This window comes from Mobula birostris, chromosome 1 (genome assembly GCF_030028105.1).
Source record: "Mobula birostris isolate sMobBir1 chromosome 1, sMobBir1.hap1, whole genome shotgun sequence".
NCBI lineage: Eukaryota > Metazoa > Chordata > Chondrichthyes > Myliobatiformes > Myliobatidae > Mobula > Mobula birostris.
The window spans coordinates 148,409,264-148,422,898 of NC_092370.1; the positions used below are offsets into that span (position 1 = coordinate 148,409,264).

Consider the following 13,635-nt stretch of genomic DNA (forward strand, 5'->3'; position numbering starts at 1 on the left):
AGCACTTTATGAGCTCATTCTTACCCATAAGACCATGAGACGTAGGAACAGAATTAGGCCATCTGGTTCATTGAGTCTGCTCCGCCATTCAATCATGGCTGATTCTTTTATTTTATCTCTTCCTGAACCTTAATTCTCGGCTTTCTCTCCGTAACCTTTGATGCCATGTCCAATCAAGAACCATCAATCTCTGTCTTAAATACACCGAACAACCTGGCGTCCACAGCTGCATGTGGCAACAAATTCCACAAACTCACCACCCTTTGGCTAAAGAAATTTCTCTGCATCTCTGTTTGAAAGGGCATCCCTCTATCCTGAGGTTGTGCCCTCTTGGCCTAGGCTCTCCCACCAAGAGAAACATCCTTTCCACATCTACCCTGTCTAGGCCTTTCAACATTCAAAAGGTTGCAATGAGATTCCCCATCATCCTTCTGAATTTCAGCGAGCCATCAAACGAAGTAGCAAATGAAATACAATGTTGGAAAATGTATGATCGTGCACTTTGGTGGAAAAAATAAGTGGGCAATTATTTAGATGGGGTGAGAATTCAAAATGCAGAGATGCAAGGGGACTTGGGAGTCCTTGTGCAGGATACCCTAAAGGTTAACCTCTATATTAAGACAATGGTGAAGAAGGTGAATGGAATGTTGACATTCATTTCTAGAGGTATAAAATATAAGAGCAGGGGAAGTCTCCTCTCAGCAGCCCATGGAGTAAGACGTGTGTTGGCACTACTCCTTCCTTTTACAACTTACTTTCCACTGCTAGTTTTGTTTAAACTTTGAAGATTTATTACTTTCAGTGAAGGATTTACGATTTAATTACGATAGCTGGAACCCGAACTGGAATTGAATTAAGAGGTGGCAAAATTGTTTCCGAAGCTGAACAAACAAAGGAGTCAGAGGAAGTCTCCACTTCAGAAAGAATGTTTTCTTTGATGCAAGATATTAACACCAAGATCGGAATGGTGGATACCAAGATTGATAAACTGACGAATGCTAATGAAAGGCTTGAAAAAACCGCTTCTGCTGTCCAGGAATCTTTGAGGAATCTGGAATTTCAATATCAGACGCTTAAAAAGGACACTAATAGAATCAAAAGAGAACAGGAGACAGTGAATCAAGTGATTAATGAATAAGAATTAAAGATATCTACTATGGAAAAGAAAATTGTGGAGCTTTCTTCGGAATTATTAAGAATTAAGAAAACAACGGATCTGAAAAGCAGGAGTCGTAGGATGAATTTACACATACTGGGTTTGCCTAAAAACATGGAAACCGGTGAGCCACTGAAGTTATACATGAATATGCTATACTCACTTTTTAGTGAGGTACTTGAAGTTCCTCCAATGATAGATAGAGCCCATCGAATCCTCCGCCTGAAGCCTTCCATTGAGTTGAAACCTCGTCCGGCAATTCTACGTTTGCATTACTTTATTACTAAAGAAGCAATTCTTCGAGATGCTAGGAAGCAGGGGAAGCTAATTTATAATGGAGTAGAGATTCGCATAGTTGAAAATTTTGCCCCACAGGTTTATGCGAAAAGAATTAAATTTCAGGAAGTGATAGCTGAACCTTATAAGAACTGTCGCCCCTCTTTGCGTAATCCAGCTCGTTTGAGAATCTCCCCGCCTAATGCCCGCCCAAAATGATTTGACTCCTCAGAAGAGGCTTGGAAATTTATAAAGGAGTTTAAGCCTGCCTTGCAAGCAATTTAAACACTTAATACTCAGCTGGGAGTCCTTTGTAGCTGGTTAAACACTTAATCCTTAGCTGGAACTCGTTTGTAGTTGGATTGTTGGAAGTTTAATATACGTTTTATGTCTGCCCAGACATCATTTTGGCTGTTTTATTTTTTCCTTTAGGTTTTACTCTTCTTCTTTTATATCTTGATTTGCTTTTTGTCCCTTTTTTTAAGCTTATCTTTTTTCATTTTCTTTCTTTTCCTTAATAAAAAATATTTAGAATTATTGTTTGCTTTAATACTCAATACAGTTTTGGATTTATTATATGTACATGTACTTATTTTTTCCCTTGGTTTGTAACAGTAACACCAGTCGTAACATATTAGTTAGTTGGATCTATCTTTTTTGAATATACGATCAATTTTTATTCAATGAATTTAAGATGGCCGCTGTTAACTACGCTTTAGCCTCTGTTAGACATAATATCAAAACATTTGGAATTTGTTTATTTCTTCATGTATGTGTTGTAGTATCTTTAGTCAGTGGTATTAACGTTTAGTTTTTTAAGAACAGGCTGCCTATTGGAGACACGGGATAAGGGATATAGTTCAGCATGCTGTTCGCCTATTGGATGGTTTTCAGGCTTTGGGGGGGAGGAGGGGTGGGGCTATTAGGTTAGGTTTTTTCGGCTGGGCAGTCCTGAGAGGTTTTCCTGTCAATCATGTTGTTTTTTTCTCTCTGATGGAATCCACATTCTGTTCTTCCCTGCAGGTTTGGTCTGTGCTGGTGCACTAACTTATTGTATTAAATTTTAAATTAAAGCCTTATTATGCATGTTAATAAAATTAATATTATCTCTTGGAACCTGAATGGTTTGAACCAACCTATTAAGCGCAGAAAGATCTTTAAGAAATTAAGAACACTCCAAGCTGATATTATGTTTGTGCAGGAGACCCATATCTGTAGGGAGGATGAAAACCGCTTTTTTAAATTTTGGAAGGATTCTCAGTTTCACTCTTCATCAGTAACTAAAATCAGAGGGGTATCTATTTTTATTAATTCTAAAATCCCTTTTGTACATTTTAATACTGTCACTGATTCAATTGGAAGATAACTGTTACTGGTTTGTTATAAGACCATAAGACAAAGGAGCAGAAGTCGGCCATTCGGCCCATTAAGTCTGCCTTGCCATTTTATCATGAGTTGATCCATTCTCCCATTTAGTCCCACTCCCCCACCTTCTCACCATAACCTTTGATGCCCTGGCTACTCAGATACCTATCAATCTCTGCCTTAAATACACCCAATGACTTGGCCTCTACTGCCGCCCGTGGCAACAAATTCCATAGATTCACCACCTTCTGGCTAAAAAAATTTCTTTGCATCTCTGTTCTGAATGGGTGCCCTTCAATCCGTAAGTCATGCTCTCTCGTACTAAACTTCCCCCACCATGGGAAAAAACTTTGCCACATCCACTCTGTCCATGCCTTTCAACATTTGAAATGTTTCTATGAGGTCTCCCCTCATTCTTCTAAACTCTAAGGAACACAGTCCAAGAACAAACAAACGTTCCTCATATGTTAACCCTCTCATACCCGGAATCATTCTGGTGAATCTTCTCTGTACCCTCTCCAATGTCAGCACATCCTTTCTTAAATAAGGAGACCAAAACTGCCCACAGTATTCCAAGTGAGGTCTCACCAGCGCCTTATAGAGCCTCAACATCACACACACACCTGCTCCTCTACTCTATTCCTCTAGAAATGAATGCTAACATTGCATTCGCCTTCTTCACCACCAACTCAACCTGGAGGTTAACCTTAAGGGTATCCTGTACGAGGACTCCCAAGTCCCATTGCATCTCAGAACTTTGAATTCTCTCCCCATTTCAATAATAGTCTGCCCGTTTATTTCTTCTGCCAAAGTGCAGAACCATACACTTTCCAACACTGTATTTCATTTGCCACTTCTTTGCCCATTCTTCCAATCTATCCAAGTCTCTCTGCAGACTCTGTTTCCTCAGCACTACCAGCTTCTCCACCTATATCATCAGCAAACTTAACCATAAAGCCATCTATCCCATAATCCAAATCGTTGATGTACAGTGTGAAAAGTGGCCAAAACACGGACCCTTGTGGAACACCACTGGTAACCGGCAGCCAACCAGAATAGGATCCCTTTATTCCCACTCTGTTTCCCGCCAATCAGCCAACGCTCTATCCACGTATGTAACTTTCCCGTAATTCCACGGGCTCTTATCTTGTTAAGTAGCCTCATGTGTGGCACCTTGTCAAACGCCTTCTGAAAATCCAAATTTACAACATCCACTGCATCTCCCTTGTCTAGCCTACTTGTAATTTCCTCAAAAAATTGTAATAGGTTTGTCAGGCAGTATTTTTCTTTAAGGAATCCATGCTGAGTTCTGCCTATCTTGTCATATGCCTCCAGATACTCCGTAACCTCATCCTTGACAATTGACTCCAACAACTTCCCAACCACCGATGTCAAGCTAACAGGTCTACAATTTCTTTTTTGCTTCCTTGCCCCCTTCTTAAATAGCAGAGTGACATTTGCAATCTTCCAGTATGCCAGTCCGGGAGATTTATCTATCTTTAAACTATTCAGCTTCCTGAGTATTTTCTCTGTCGAAATTGTGAGTGCGCATACTTCTCTTCCCTGCCACCCTTGAGTGTCTGGTATACTGCTGATGTCTTCCTCAATGAAGACTGATGCAAAATACTCGTTCAGTTCCTCCGCCATCTCCTTATCTCCCATTACAATTTCTCCAGCATCATTTCCTATCGGTCCTATATCTACTCTCACCTGTCTTTTACTCTTTATATACTTGAAAAAGCTTTTAGTATCCTCTTTGATATTATTTGCTAGCTTCCTTTCATAGTTCACCTTTTCCCTCTAGATGATCTTCCTGGTTTCCTTTTGTAAGCTTTTAAAAACTTCCCAGTCCTCTGTCTTCCCACTAATTTTTGCTTCCTTGTATGCCCTCTCCTTTGCTTTAACTTTGGCTTTGACTCTTTTGTCAGCCACAGTTGCATCCTTTTTCCATTCAAAAATTTCTTCTTTTTTGGAATATACCTGTCTTGCACCTTCCTCACTTCTCGCATAAACTCTAGCCACTGCTGCTCTGCCATCCTTCCCGCCAGTGTCTCTTTCCAGTCAACTTTGGCCAGTTCCTCTCTCATGCCACTATACTTTACTCCACTGAAATACCGACACATCAGATTTCGGCTTCTCTTTTTCAAATTTCACAGTGAACTCAATCATGTTATGATCACTGCCTCCAAAAGGGTTCCTTCACCTCAATCTCTCTAATCACCTCCAGTTCATTACACAATACCCAATCCAGTACAGCCGATCCCCTAGTGGGCTCAACAACAAGCTGTTCTAAAAAGCCATCTCGGAGACATTCTACAAATTCTCTCTCTTGAGATCCCGTGCCGACCTGATTTTCCCAATCCACTTGCATGTTAAAATCCCCCACAATTATCATAACACTGTCCTTCTGACAATCCTTTTTATTTCTTGTTGTAATTTGTAGTCCACATCACTGCAGCAGTTTGGAGGCCTGTATCAGGGTCCTTTTACCCCTGCGATTTCTTAGCTCAACCCATAAAGATTCTGCACCTTCTGATCCTATGTCCCATCTTTCTAATGATTTAATATCATTTCTTACCAATAAAGCCACACCTCCCCCTCTGCCTACCTTCCTATCCTTCCGATACACCGTGTATCCTTGGATGTTCAGCTCCCAGAGACATGCATCCTTTAGCCACGTCTCAGTGATGGCCACAATATCATACCTGCCAATCTGTAGCTGTACAACAAGATCATCCACCTTATGCTGCGTGCATTTAAGTATAACACCTTATGTGGTCAAAAGATGGCTTTGGTGTGTGTGTAGATACCGAGTGTAGATAGCTCTAAATTTTTTAAGAAGTTATTTTCTGCATTGCAGAATTTAAATGAATATAAAGCTGATTATGGGCGGCGACTTTAACTGTTGTCTCAATCCCTCGATTGATAGGCCATCAACCAATCCGTGGCTTCCTAATAAGGCTGCGACCTGTATTAATTCTTCTTTACTTGGTGGATATTTGGAGATTTCTACATCCTAAAGATAAATATTCAAGAACTGTTTATTTTTTGTTGGATACGCAATTGGTGCCTTTTGTTGCTGACTGTGTGTATGACGCTATTGTGTTGTTGGATCATGCACCCATGAAACTAATACTGAAGTTTCTTGATAATATACGGAATGCATCTTAGCAGAAATTTAATGCTACACTGCTACATGATTCAGCATTTCTAAATTTTATTAAAGAACAAATTTCTCTATTTTTTGAATTAAATACAACTGAGGGTATGTCAAATTTGGTTACTTGGGATGCGATGAAATATTTTCTTAGGGGACAGATAATTTCATATTCAGCAGCTTTAAGGAAAACTAAAGCTGAACCTTTAGTGTTTACTAACAGGATTAAAGAAATAGACATAGAACATAGAACAGTACAGCACAGTCCAGGCCCTTCGGCCCACAATGTTGTGCCGACCCTCAAACCCTGCCTCCCATATAAGCCCCCACCTTAGATTCCTCCATATACCTGTCTAGTAGTCTCTTAAACTTCACTAGTGTATCTCCCTCCACCACTGACTCAGGCAATGCATTCCACACACCAACCACTCTCTGAGTAAAAAACTTTCCCCTTTGAACTTCCCACCCCTTACCTTAAAGCCATGTCCTCCTGTATTGAGCAGTGGTGCCCTGGGGAAGAGGCGCTGGCTATCCACTCTATCTATTCCTCTTATTATCTTGTATACCTCTATCATGTCTCTTCTCATCCTCCTTCTCTCCAAAGAGTAAAGCCCTAGCTCCCTTAATCTCTGATCATAATGCATACTTGCTAAACCAGGCAGCATCCTGGTAAATCTCCTCTGTACCCTTTCCAATGCTTCCACATCCTTCCTATAGTGAGGTGACCAGAACTGGACACAGTACTCCAAGTGTGGCCTAACCAGAGTTTTGTAGAGCTGCATCATTACATCGTGACTCTTAAACTCTATCCCTCGACTTATGAAAGCTAACACCCCATCAGCTTTCTTAACTACCCTAGCTACCTGTGAGGCAACTTTCAGGGATCTGTGGACATGAACCCCGAGATCCCTCTGCTCCTCCACACTACCAAGTATCCTGCCATTTACTTTGTACTCTGCCTTGGAGTTTGTCCTTCCAAAGTGTACCACCTCACACTTCTCCAGGTTAAACTCCATCTGCCACTTCTCAGCCCACTTCTGCATCCTATCAATGTCTCTCTGCAATCTTTGATAATCCTCTACACACCACCAACCTTTGTGTCATCTGCAAAGTTGCCAACCCACCCTTCTACCCCCACATCCAGGTCGTTAATAAAAATCACGAAAAGTAGAGGTCCCAGAACAGATCATTGTGGGACACCACTAGTCACAATCCTCCAACCTGAATGTACTCCCTCCACCACCACCCTCTGCCTTCTGCAGGCAAGCCAATTCTGAATCCACCTGGCCAAACTTCCCTGGATCTCATGCCTTCTAACTTTCTGAATAAGCCTACCATGTGGAACCTTGTCAAATGCCTTACTAAAATCCATATAGATCACATCCACTGCACTACCCTCATCTATCTGCCTGGTCACCTCCTCAAAGAACTCTATCAGGCTTGTTAGACATGATCTGCCCTTCACAAAGCCATGCTGACTGTCCCTGATCAGACCATGATTCTCTAAATGCCGATAGATCCTATCTCTAAGAATCTTTTCCAACAGCTTTCCTACCACAGACGTAAGACTTACTGGTCTATAATTACCTGGACTATCCCTACTAACTTTTTTGAACAAGGGAACAACATTCGCCTCCCTCCAATCCTCCAGTACCATTCCCGTGGACAACGAGGACATAAAGATCCTAGCCAGAGGCTCAGCAATTTCTTCTCTCGCCTCATGGAGCAGCCTGGGGAATATTCCATCAGGCCCCGGGGACTTATCTGTCCTAATGTATTTTAACAACTCCAACACCTCCTCTCCCTTAATATCAACATGTTCCAGAACATCAACCTCACTCATATTGTCCTCACCATCATCAAGTTCCCTCTCATTGGTGAATACCGAACAGAAGTATTCATTGAGGAACTTGCTCACTTCCACAGCCTCCAGGCACATCTTCCCACCTTTATCTCTAATCGGTCCTACCTTCACTCCTGTCATCCTTTTTTTCTTCACATAATTGAAGAATGCCTTGGGGTTTTCCTTTACCCTACTCGCCAAGGCCTTCTCATACCCCCTTCTTGCTCTTCTCAGCCCCTTCTTAAGCTCCTTTCTTGCTTCCCTATATTCCTCAATAGACCCATCTGATCCTTGCTTCCTAAACCTCATGTATGCTGCCTTCTTCCACCTGACTAGATTTTCCACCTCACTTGTCACCCATGGTTCCCTCACCCTACCATTCTTTATCTTCCTCACTGGGACAAATTTATCCCTTACATCCCGCAAGAGATCTCTAAACATCGACCACATGTCCATAGTACATTTCCCTGCAAAAACATCATCCCAATTCACACCCGCAAGTTCTAGCTTTATAGCCTCATAATTTGCCTTTCCCCAATTAAAAATTTTCCTGTCCTCTTTGATTCTATCCTTTTCCATGATAATTATAAAGGCCAAGGAGCGGTGGTCACTGTCCCCCAGATGCTCACCCACTGAGAGATCTGTGACCTGACCCGGTTCATTACCTAGTACTAGATCTAGTATGGCATTCCCCCTGGTCGGCCTATCCACATACTGTGACAGGAATCCATCCTGGACACACTTAACTAATTCTGCCCATCTAAACCCTTGGAACTAATCAGGTGCCAATCAATATTAGGGAAGTTAAAGTCTCCCATGATAACAACCCTGTTATTTTTGCACCTTTCCAAAATCTGCCTCCTAATCTGCTCCTCTGTATCTCTGCTGCTACCAGGGGGCCTATAGAATACCCCCAGTAGAGTAACTGCTCCCTTCCTGTTCCTGACTTCCACCCATATTGACTCAAAAGAGGAACCTGCTACATTACCCACCCTTTCTGTAGCTGTAATAGTATCCCTGACCAGTAATGCCACCCCTCCTTCCCTTTTTCCGCCCTCTCTATCCCTTTTAAGGCACTGAAATCCAGGAATATTGAGAATCCATTCCTGCCCTGGTGCCAGCCAAGGCTCTGTAATGGCCACTACATCATAATTCCATGTATGTATCCAAGCTCTCAGTTCATCACCTTTGTTCCTGATGCTTCTTGCATTGAGGTACATACATTTCAGCCCTTCTACCTTACTGCCTTTACACCGTTTATTCTGCTTCTCTTTCCTCAAAGCCTCTCTGTATGCTAGATCTGGCTTTACTCCATGCACTTCTTTCACTGCTCTATCGCTCTGGGTCCCAGCCCCCCTTGCAAATTAGTTTAAACCCTCCCGAACCATGCTAGCAAACCTACCTGCAAGGATATTGCTCCCCCTCGAGTTCAGGTGCAACCCATCCAATCTGTACCGGTCCCACCTTCCCCAGAAGAGATCCCAATGATCTAAAAATCTAAAACCCTGCTCCCTGCACCAACTCCTCAGCCACACATTCAACTGCCATCTCCTCCAATTCTTACCATCTCTGTCACATAGCACTGGCAGCAATCCTGAGAACATCATCCTTGAGGTCCTGTTCTTCAGCCTTCTGCCTAATTCCCGAAACTCACACTTCAGGACCTCATCCCTCTTCCTGCCTATGTCGTTGGTCCCAACATGCATCACGACTTCTGGTTGCTTTCACTGTCATACCAGGATGTTGTGCACCCGGTCAGAGACATCCCGGACCCTGGCACCCAGGAGGCAACAAACCATGCGGGTGTCCTTCTCATGTCCACAAAATCTCCTGTCTGCTCCCCTGACTATAGTCTCCAATGACGACAGCTCTCCTCTTCTCCGTCCCACCCTTCTGCACCACAGGGTCAGACTCAGTGCCGGAGGCCCTGCCACCGTGGCTCACACCTGGTCAGTCGTCCCCGCCAACAGTATCCAGGACGGTAAACTTATTATTCAGGGGAATGGATACAGGGGTGCTCTGCACTACCTGTCCGCTCACCTTCGCTTTCCCCCCTCTGACTGTCACCCAACGACCTGCTTCCGACAGCCTAGGTGTGACTACCTCCCTGTAGCTCTCATCTATGACTGCCTCATTCTCCCTTATGAGTCAAAGGTCATCCAGCTGCTGCTCCAGAATAAGGAATTACACAGTCTTCCAGATCGCTCAGCCGTATGCACTTCTGGCTGATGTGACTCTGTGGGAGAGGGGCATTCCCCCAAGACTGCCACATCTCACATGAGAGGCACATCACCGTCTCAGGAGACATTGTAAAAACTAACTGCGAGCTAGCTTGTCCGTCGAAGCCTCTCGAGTCAAAGCCTCAAAGCTCCACTCCTTCATTGGCCCACTCACTCACTGGCCGCTTCGCTTGAGCTATCCCTCTATTTATCTGTTTGAGCTTTTCAAAATGTTTGGTCACCTGACATCGACTGCCCAATCAGCTGCTTTCTGCTGAGTCTGAGCTATTCAAATCTTGATTGTATAATCAACGGCTTTCTGCTGATCTATTCAATTCTTGATTGATTTGATTGCACAGACCAACTGCCAAAACTGCCAGAATCTCTCGAGTCAAAGCCTCAAAGCTCCACTCCTTCACTGGCCCACTCACGCACTGGCCGCTTCGCTTGAGCTATCCCTCTATTTATCTGTTTGAGCTTTTCAAAATGTTTATTCAGTAACACCTAGTGAAGATTTATATAAGGAAAGGGTGGAACTTCAAACACAGCATGACCTGCTTTTGACTTTTCCTATTAGACTGCAACTTCTGAAATCTAAAAGTCAATTTTATATACAAGTGAATAAGTCAGGTAAACAGTTGGCCGGTCAACTTAAAGCAGCTATGGCTAGAAGGCAGGTTTTGAAAATACAAAGAACTGATAGAACTGAAACGTCAGACTGTCAGGAAATTAATAAGGTATTTTTGGATTTTTACTCTAACCTTTATAAATTTGATTTTCCAGACAATACTACTCTTATGAATAGATCCTTGCAAAGATTGAATTGTCACATGCTCAAGGAGATCTGTGTTTTTTTTGTGAGAATGATGTAATGGTCTTTTGGAGGTCACCTGATGTGATTTTCCCACCAATGTGAAGTCACGTGATAACATGTGCCCCGTGACTATATAAGGATCGACCCAGGAGACGCAGTTGGTTTTCAGTTTGTAGATTTCCAGGTAGAATGTGCTGTACCTCCGTTTCTGTTGCGTGTTCATTTTTAAAATGGTTTTGCGTTCTATTGCAAGATACCATATTATTGGACTGGAAATTTTTGGCTAGATGTGTTGATTTACCCAATTCCAACAGTAGAAGGGAGAGTGAAGAATTTATCTAAGTACAGGACCGAAGGATCGACCTTATTGAGGCTTCATTGAAGGAGTAGCTACCTGCATCAGAGATAACTCTTTCCAAAAAGAGCAAGGAGTTCATGCAATGGTGCTCTCTCTCTAAAAGAATTTAAGGTCAGTTGTTTTAAACTGTTTATTTTCAGCATCGGGAATCCTGTGGACAGAACCAGCAGGAAAGTTGCATCTGTGAAGAAATCCTTTTCCAGAGAAGTCTCTCCCAATTGAACGTGTAAATCTGTTGGACTTTCGAATTTACGATTTTAAGAACTATATCTGACTTTATCGCTTTAAGAACTGTTTTCGCATTTAACGCTTTAAGAACCAGTGCCGAGTGACGGAGTGATTTGTTGAACAGCTGCATATCGGTTAACCTCCGGTTAAAGTTTTCGTTTGTTTTTTTTACCTTATCATTTATCCCTGTTTAATAAATGTTTGGTTGTTTTTATATAACCTGTCTCGATTGATATTCATTGTTGCCGGTTACATAACATAATCTGTGGGGGCTCGGCCAGGAGATGTTCCGATTTTGAGTTTAAGTGCTGGTAATTACCATTTTGATTTGGAAAAGGGAAATACCCGATTTTTTTTGGTTTGATTGGTGTGTGTGTTGTATTCGGCAACAATGGATATTGATGGGTTTTTGAAGACTCCTGACTCGGGATCTTTAGAGAATGCGAGAAAACCTGAGGTATTGGAGATTGCTAGGAAGTTGAATATTAAAAGAATTACGTGGAATTCCACCAAGGCGTTCATACAAAAAAAAAATCGCTGAACATTATATTAATTTGGAATTGTTTGTTGCTGAGGTGTTAGAGAAGTTTCCAATGAGTAATCTGGAAATGCAGTTGCATCTTGAACAGTTAAAGTTTGAAAAATTTAAAGTGGAAATGGCCGAAAGAGAGGCTAATACAATAAGGGAATTTGAAGAAAGAGAGGCCCTTAAAAAAAAGGGAATTTGCAGAAAGAGAAGCTGATAACCAGAGGAAATTCGAGCTACAGATGCAGAAATTAAAGTCCGGGAGTCAGTCTTCTGGTTCTACGAAACAGTTTACTGCTAGTCGTGAGGTTATTTTGGCTCCTCCATTTAATGAAGCTGAAGTGGACACATATTTCCAACATTTCGAAACAGTTGCTCTGAGTTTAAAGTGGCCGAAAGACCAATGGCCAGTGATGTTACAAAGTGTAATTAAAGGCAAGGCACAACAAGTTTATACAGTTTTAAATGCTGAGCAAGCACTGGATTATGATATTGTTAAGCAGCACATATTAAAGGCATATGAGATGGTTCCGGAAGTGTATAGAGAAAGATTTAGAAGTTTGAAGAAATCAGTGGAAAAAACTTGTGGAATTCGCCTATGAGAAATCTGTGTGTTTTGAGAGATGGGTTTCCTCTAAAAATGTCAATGGGGAGTATAATAAATTAAAAGAGTTGATTTTGCAGGAGGAATTTAAAAGAAGCATTCCTGTTGAAGTGAGAACATACTTAAATGAACGGGACACTGCTACATTGCAGGAGATTGCTAAATTGGTTGATGAGAATGTTTTAATTCACAAGAATAAATTTTCTCCAGGTAAAATTTTTAAAAGGAAAACTAGCACAGAGAGTCAAGGTAAACCAGAAATTAAATCTGAAGTTAGTGAGATAAGTAAGGATGAAGGGAGACATGTGAAGGAAGGACATTTTGTATTATTTGTAATTATTGTAAAAAACCTGGACATGTAGTAGCTAATTGCTTCCCATTGAAACGGAAAGAGAAAGAAGCGGTCCCAGATGCTTGTGTGCAGCATATTGAAAAACCTGTAAAACCACAGGGTTTAGAAAATATTAGTGAAGATGTGTCAGAGTCTGACCAAGTGAAGAAGGGATATGAAGCTTTTATAACAGAAGGATTTATATCCTTTAATGAAGGATCCAAGTCAGTACCAATAAGGATACATAGAGATACTGGAGCTTCACAATCACTAATATTAGACAGTGTGCTAAGGTTTAGTGATGAGTCTGACATTGGTGAGGTAAATTACATAAGAGGAGTAGGGAGTGTCCTTATGCCAGTACATTTACATAGAGCAAATTTAAGGTCAGGATTAGTTATAGGGGTTGTTAAAGCAGGACTACAATCTAGTCTACCTGTGAATGAGGTTTCTCTTTTATTAGGGAATGATTTAGCAGGTGGACAAGTTTTCCTGAAGTGCATTTGACAATAAATTCAAATTCTGAGGAACCACAGAGGGATTCTAACACAGATTCTTCCTGTGTTGTAACAAGAGCTATGGCTAAAAAGACTGATGTAAAGAACGAGGTTGTTACCTATGACAGTTCAAATCAAGAATCAAATTTTGAGGATGTATCAGAAACTTTTTTGCCTACATTATTTGATCAGGATTTTGATGGTAAGTCTGACCAGGAAGATCTGTCTTTATCTCGGAAGGAGATGATAGCAGAGCAGGGT

At 41.7% G+C, this 13,635-nt stretch overlaps 1 protein-coding gene across 4 annotated transcripts in view; it reads right to left on the minus strand.

Annotated features, from left to right (window-relative positions):
• Positions 1-13,635, minus strand: part of LOC140200299 (uncharacterized) — a 35,044-nt gene that overhangs the window by 6,095 nt on the left and 15,314 nt on the right. The window contains exons 1-2 of one of the 4 annotated variants that reach the window (XM_072263421.1): positions 2,569-2,644; positions 1,320-1,463 (exon numbers count right to left, since the gene is read on the minus strand). The exons of 2 other annotated variants lie outside the window; for them this stretch is intronic. The gene's annotated coding sequence lies outside the window, so the exon portion shown is untranslated. Of the gene's footprint in view, positions 1-1,319; positions 1,464-2,568; positions 2,645-13,635 lie in introns of those variants that run through there. One more of the 4 variants, XM_072263432.1, reaches the window with a different exon arrangement.